The sequence below is a fragment of the Dioscorea cayenensis genome, unplaced genomic scaffold (genome assembly GCF_009730915.1).
Source record: "Dioscorea cayenensis subsp. rotundata cultivar TDr96_F1 unplaced genomic scaffold, TDr96_F1_v2_PseudoChromosome.rev07_lg8_w22 25.fasta BLBR01000601.1, whole genome shotgun sequence".
NCBI lineage: Eukaryota > Viridiplantae > Streptophyta > Magnoliopsida > Dioscoreales > Dioscoreaceae > Dioscorea > Dioscorea cayenensis.
In genome coordinates, this window is record NW_024086992.1 from 23,843 (window position 1) to 31,546 (window position 7,704).

The 7,704-nt window shown below is 36.9% G+C and overlaps 1 non-coding gene across 1 annotated transcript; it reads right to left on the reverse strand.

Moving 5' to 3' along the window:
* Positions 1 to 7,203: 7,203 nt before the first annotated feature.
* Positions 7,204 to 7,298, reverse strand: LOC120254739. The gene has a single exon (XR_005534721.1). It is a non-coding gene; the product is annotated as a small nucleolar RNA snoR1 (small nucleolar RNA).
* Positions 7,299 to 7,704: the final 406 nt, after the last annotated feature.

A 7,704-nucleotide genomic window follows, 5' to 3' on the forward strand; every position in this document is an offset into this window, starting at 1 on the left:
ATTGGAAGAAATGCTAAGTGTTCAAGCTCAACACGGACAAAGCACAGTTGTGCTTTATCACCCTAAATCTCCTAGCCTGGTGTGGACCAAGTGAGGAATCTTACAGGGTAGTGACACCAGGGCGAACATGGTCGAAGTACGATCGTGTCACTCCCCCTAAATATCTCAGGCTGGAGTTGTTATACTTTTCATCTAGGGAAGCACGTGCTGGAGACTCCTAGCATGATCATGTTCATGAAAACATGCGCCAACCAAGACCGCGCTTCCTTCCACTAAAAATCCTAGGTGAACACTTAATCGATTCACTCAGAAGCGGTACATGGAAACAGGTTTAAGCATGATTGTGTTTAGACCGTGTCGAGCTCGAAGACAGCCCTTTTAACTCCAATTATTAAGGTTTTGCTCTTATCTTTGTTCCGGGACTCAACTCTCCATAGGGAGGACACTGAGAAGGATGAATATCAGGCTTCACCACATACTCTAAGGGGATCAAGAAGGAGCTAGAGGCACAAGAGAAGTGGGGTTTAGCATACGGAGCTCGGCAAGGAAGATTATCTTGAGTAGAAGGAAGTCATGTCTTCTATCTCTTGATTTTCATTTATGTCTTTCTTGTTGTACCCATCTGATAAGTGCTTGTGCGATGTGAATGCGAAGCATTCATTCCTTATGTTGAGCATTACTTTTCTCAGGTTTTTACACTAATATGTGTGTTTTCATGTTACTTTCGTGCAGGTAGGGTTGTGAGGCCGAGTATGAAGGAAAGAAGCCAATGTGGATTACAATGCACCGATTTTGGAGGAAATCTTGCTAAGGTTCAAACGCGAAGACATAGGTCGATGTGAGATGCTAGAGTGTGTGCCAACCTCCTCGTATTCGAGTTGGCACATCCATTTGGAGGGGCACAAAGGCAGTCACACTCGAGCATTCTGACTTATGCTCATAGAACAAGAGCTTCACCAACGTACCTATCATTGAAGATGCAAGTGATCCATGACGTGAACGTGTGCCCGTTTACGTTACTCTGATGAAAGTATGGATTCGGGAAGCAATTCAGGTCAAATACTGTAGCAGAGCACTGCTGTAACATGGTAGAAAATACTGTAGCAGCACTGTTCACAGCCGGCCGAAACAGGAGTTCAGAGGATCCACATGGGCGTGTGGAAATTATCCACACCCGTGTGGAAATTCCCCACGGGCGCGTGAAGCTTCCACGCCCGTGTAGTTGCCCGATTCCAGCCCTATTTAAAGCCGATTCAGCCCTGATTTCGATATTCTTTTCTCCATCTTTTCTCCATCTTTTCTCCAACTTGAGAGAGGGCTTCGGCTAGGGTTTTGAGGGGTAGTGGCTAGGTTTTTGGAGTGGTTCTACGGCTCCGACATCGCGCATCGTTTGGAAGAAGGTCATTGGGAGAGCTTTCGTCGGCATTGATCCGGCGAGGTATATCCTAGGCCGGACAAAGGATCCCTTGCGACGAGTAGAGGACTCTCCACAAGACCATCGACACGACCATCGAGGGGGTTTCTTTATGGATTCATTGCTTTTACATTCTATTTCTTTGATTGTACTTAGCTCCATGGAGAGCTAAACCCCTAGTGGGTACTTGGGTATTTGTGAACCCTAGGATGTATTTGTTTCTTTGAACCTCTTTATTATGCTTTCAAGAAATTGATGCTTAATGTGAGTTCCAACCTTGAATGCTTGATTGTATGAATATTTCTCCTAGAGTGACACTAGGGTTGAGAGTTCTTGTTGGTAACCTTGTGAGTGAGTGACACACCACGAGCGTTGAGACAAAAGCTAGGTTGGAGAGGGTTGAGAGGGTGAGTCGAGAGGTGCAGAGGCGTCCCCTTCCTCCCCGGCGTGATAGATTCTACCTGTTCCTCGAGTTCTTCTGCAGCCATAATAGAGTGAATGGTCTAAGGGATGAACTTCCAGCTGGGGCTTAGTTGCTGCGTGCAATGGAGTGAAGCGTTGAGGTGATCTTAGTATCTAGGGCTCAATTGTGGTTAGGGACCTTCCACCTGGACCAAAGGGTTAGGTCTATAATTAGGAATAGATTTATCACTTGGAATCTCTAGAGCTCTTTGCAACTCTATGCGAGTGCGAGGTGTTGAGATTGTTCGATTTCTCCTCCGGGACATGTATAGAGTTAGGCATAGTTGACCTTAGATTTGGGACTATGTAATTAAGGATTTCCACGACTCATCATTGCATTGATTAGGAAGCATAATAGAGGGTTCTTGCACTTGAAACAATTATCCTAGGTGGAGCATTATCCGGGTACCCCATCTTTATAGATTGCCTTATCCCCTTCTTTACTTTTGCTCTCTTAGTTGTTGCTTTTACTGTTGAGAATTTAATCATTGTCACACTCATTATCATTGATCTTTTACATAGCTAAGAATCGAATTAAGTGTTTTTATTCCCTACTCCCTGTGGATTCGATACCCACTCACTCGGGATTATTACTTCGACAAACCTGTGCACTTGCGGGATATAAGCAAGGGGTTCTTGTCACCATCCATGAGGGAATAACTGTCCATGGTGCCCTGGGATGCTAAATTATGTGGTTTTGTATGCTTTGACTACTTGATTTTCAATGATTATGGAGTTCCTTGAAGTTCTTGTATTTAATCTTGTGTTTGCATATCTTGATGGCTTGAATTGCACAATTGTCTTGGTAATTTAGTTATCTTGGTATAACTCGCTATGTTTGAGAACATAGATGAAACATTGCTTTAGGGCAGACACTTGAATCATAGAATGTACTTGGTAATCGTTTTAATCAAGTCAGCATGCTATAACTCATAGGAATCATCCTGGGGCATTGCTCTCTTGTAGTTGAAAACATAATCCTAATCCCCCAATTTCTACCATCATTTACTCTTTCATTATTAGTTCTTAATTAAATCTTTTATCACTCTTTGTTTGACTAAACATCAGAAGATGGATTAGTACTTTAAGTCCAATCCCTGAGGTTCGACAACGCTAACCCTTATGGGGTACCACTTTACTACTTGTGTGCAACCCGTGCACTTGCGGAGAACACATCAAGGTTACTCCCTCAGACAGCCTAGGTAAGCCTATGTTACCAATAGATGGTCTTTGTCAGTCAAGCTACTCTTTTATCTTTTGTTTTTGCTGTTCTTTTTTCTTTTTTGCTTTTGAGTACCTCACCTCTAGTGAGAGACTCCTATTTGTTTCTACTTTCCGTTATTTACCTTCCTATATCTGTCCTATTTGTCTTTCATCTTCAATAAAGTTGAGGTTTATCCATGTTATTTAAAAAAAATTTAGTTTGGTTTCCATCCCTTTAGAGTGAATTGCTATTTATCCCCACATGTGGTTGAAATTGTGAGACTCCTATTTACTTCATGAGTACTCAAATCCAAACATATATATATATACACACACATATATATAATATATATGATTGATTTTTATAACAAAATTCATTTTGGCTTCCATCATTTTAGAAAGGTTGTCCCTATTGGGTTGGGCCCTTCCCAATTGGTGCCTTATCCCCATGTGGGTTTGGGATTTAATTCCTAGATAGTAGACACTGAAATCCAAACTCATATATATAGTAATTTCGCATTATATATATGCATATGTAAATTTATATATTGGCATTACCTTTTATTTAAGAGCATCAATATTTTTAATATGTATATTTTCTCTATTTTATTTCTAGGTAAAGGCAAGGAAAAACTAAGCGAAGACTCCACCAAGGACCAAGCTTGATTTTCATCTAGAAGTTATATAGGTGAGTTGGTAGTTGCTTATTGTTGAATATATATTTCAAATATTGGTTTACCAATAGTTCTAATAAAAAATATTTTCAACTATAAGTTAGGGTTTGCTCTTCCAAAGCTAGCTTTGCATGATTTCAAATTTGTAGATTTTTACTTGATGTTATAGCTTGTATGTTCATTATATCAGTAATTTATCTGAGTTTGATGATGCAATTGTCACTATAAATTTTAAGAAAGTACTTAGAGAAATATTTAATAAACAAAAGGGATATTGGAGACTTAAGTCATGCATATAGCTTTTCAAGATGCATTTAATTATGACAGACTCAATATATGAGTTTTTTAAGGTGTTTAGGAACCGTATTCAATATAACATTGGAGAGATGATTTTAAATAAGTAGTTTACGTTAAAAACAACCTAGCCATACTGATGAGTGAAATTTATATCATATTTTACTTACTCCCAATTCTTACTTTTGCTCATCTTTTGGAAATTTTTGGATATATATGATACTATTCTGGGTATGTTTGTTCGTGGTGCAGGATTTTAGGGTTCAGAGCTAATAGGAGTGATATCGGAAGGAAAATCAACCAAAGAATGCATATTTTTATAAGTGTCCAAACCAAACATGGCTAAAGCACGAGTGTGCTCCGTGGCCGTGATTATTGCTGTTTGATGAATCCTAAGTAGCTGACTAAGCATGGGGATGCTCTTAAGAAGAGCACCGGCGGAGCACAGGCGTGCTCTTTCCCCGTGATTATTATTGAATTGAAGTCCCATCTACTCATATGGGAAGCATGGCTTGTGTGCTCCTTGCACGGGCGTACTCAAGTTGAACACGGGCAGAATATGACCGTGCACTCCTAGTGATTTTATCTGGATAACACTTAGCCGATTCGCTCAGAAGTCCTAAGGAGGGCATAGCCTAGCATGACCATGCTCAGGCTGTGTTGAGCCTGAAAAGCCCTTTTTATGTCCCAGATCTAGGATTTAAGAGGCATCTTTTGTGAGGTTTTCTTCTCCATTTGGGGACAACCGAGGAGGATGATGATTAGTCTTCACCACACCGTCTAAGGGGATCAAGGTAGAGTTTGATTCACTAGAGAAGTGGAGTTAGCTCATCCATGAAGCTCTTAAGGCACAACTAAGGAGATTTTGTAAAAGATAGGAGTCATGATTTCTCACCTTAGTGCATTCATTTCTTCTTATCAGTTGTATGAATTCAGAAGGGGTTAACTATTCCATGGTGCCCCGAGATGTTGAACTATGTTGCTTATTGCACTTTGAATTATTTTTAATGTTTATGGAGTTTTATTGTGTTCTTGTGTTAATTCATGTGTTGCATAACTTGGTGTGCTTGATTTGCGTAGTTGTTTGTGTAAAACTTGATGTGTGTGCATTACTGTAGTTGTGATTGCCTTACGTAGTTGCAAAACTTGGCGTGTATGAAGCTCACGGTTACACTTGCAAAACTTGGCATATTTGAGAGTCGTAGATGCAACATTGCTTTTAAGGATCTGCAAGAACCTTAGCATGTACCTGGTAGACATTAGATGCAAGTCAGTACACCAAGTGCATAGGGATTATCGCGGGGCATTGCACTCTTGTTGTTGAAAACTCAACCTTAGTTTGTCTGTTGGTTCCACCCTTTTATTCTTTTATTTTGTTTAGCTAATCTTTCTACTAAGCATCCCTTGACTTACTTGAGATTAGAAGATCAATTAGTACTAGAAGTCAAGTCCCAGTAGTTTGACAACCCTACCCCTCACGAGGTACCACTTTATTACTTGTTACAATCCATATACTTGCGGAGAATACATCACATACACTTTTGGAGTATGATACTTAATATCCTTACCTTTTTCGGAGTTTGTATGTGGATATGGGATAGTTATTAGTTCTAGATTATATAACATTCGTCCTTATAACAAAGCCCACCTTATCCTCCTTTGCGCACTCTATCACCCTGAACATCTTTTAAATTGTGACGGGCTTCCTAGGGTATGTACCAACTATTCAACAATATATATAATGCTGGAAGTTGATTATGGAAGGATGGTATTTGTCCTGGCTACAAGGCTAGTGTTAATGAAAATGGGCCCTGGGCCAAATTATAAAAGAAATTTAAATAATTTTTATTAAATAAAAAATTATATAAAATAAAAATTAAAAAATAGATCATAAATATATAAGATAAATCAAAATTTTATATATTAAAAAAAATTCTTTCCTATATGATGATGTTGATAAAATCACAATAAATAATAAATAAATATCTTAGCATATTTCTTTTTAGAAAAAATATGAATTGTGGAGCTCAGCTAGGATGATATGATAAAATTAATATAATTTAATATTATTATAAATCAATTAAATAAAAAAATTTATATTTAAAAAAAAAAATTCTTAACAATGTAGATATATAAATAAAATTCTAAATATATTTTTTTTTTCAGAAAAATCATTAATTACAGGGCCTAACATATCAAAGCCCTAGGCACAAGCCTTAATGGCCTATGCCTACTGTCTACTGCTGGTTTGCATGTCAACTCTTGGCAATCATTAGTTGATTATTATACATAGGGTTTACATACCACCTCCTTAATTCAAACCCGTAATAGGAGTATCTTTAGCTTCCATCATTACACAGCTATGGGTACAAAATCCCTAGGGCCTTTTCTTCATCTAGCAGGCATCTTGTTGAACAAGGAGAATATACACTACTTATATGGTGAGCAATACTAATAACATCATCAACAAATTAACATTGAAGGCATATTTGGATACATAATAAATTTTTCCATAGAAATTGTATTCCATAGGATTTGAAGATGATTTTTGTAAAATGTACTACAGGTAAAATTCCTATGAAATAGTGTTTGGATATGCATAGGAACATTTTCTCATGAAAAATAATTTTGGAATTTTTTCTATGAAATGCAATCACATAAATGAAACTTAATAAAAAAATCAACAAAATAACAAACTGCTTCATGATTCAAAACAAGGCTGCTTTATCACTTCAAGGGAAGTGCTATATAATCTACTATAAAAAACATGCAAAAAAACCATCATCTTATCATGAGAAAACCATCTAGGTTCTTTTAAATTAATTACTTATTATAACCCTTAATTAACAACAAAAATTTGCTAAATAATTAGACAATAACTAAATATTTAAATATATTTTAACCATTAAGACAGTAGACATCATTCAATATTAGTATCTTTCAACAGTTAGATAGATTTATTCCTATGAGATTATCTAAATTCCACCACCATCGCAATTTTGAGACCAAATTTTTGGGACCAAACTTCTATAACACTTATCTACACAAATATCATTTAGATTACACTAATAAGGAATAGAGAATGCAATGAAAAAATAATTAGAATGCAAGTACCAGCAATTCAAAATGAAAAACTAACACATAATTAGAATGTTTGGCTCAGTAAAGATGCTAGTTTGTTTGTGGAAGGGCTTTCAAAAAGCACTTCTCATATAAGAAGTGTTGGAAACAAGCAATCTTTCATCACTACCCATCATCAATAATTCACAATGAAGCAGTCAATTGTGAGAATTAGACCAAATCAATGTGTTCAAACCTTTCTAGATATCTTCTTTTATTAATCTGCCATGAAGAGTTGTAAATGTTGAAAAGAGAGAATGAAAGATGAATAGTCTACTGGAGCATATCAACCACAACTACTCTGCTAAAAAAAAAATAGAAGCATTCCTCATAAAACCATCCCTTCCCCCATTTATGAATTAGATAAATCAATAACAAGATGAAATATTTGAAATAGTTAAAGATATGATCAGGAACAACGCATCTTATCGAATAATAACATGTTTCCTACATCACTCAGTAATTGGTGATTTGAGTAAATAAATTAGAGGAGACAAATTAAAAGAATTTCCTTCTCTCAACCAGGATCATAAGCAA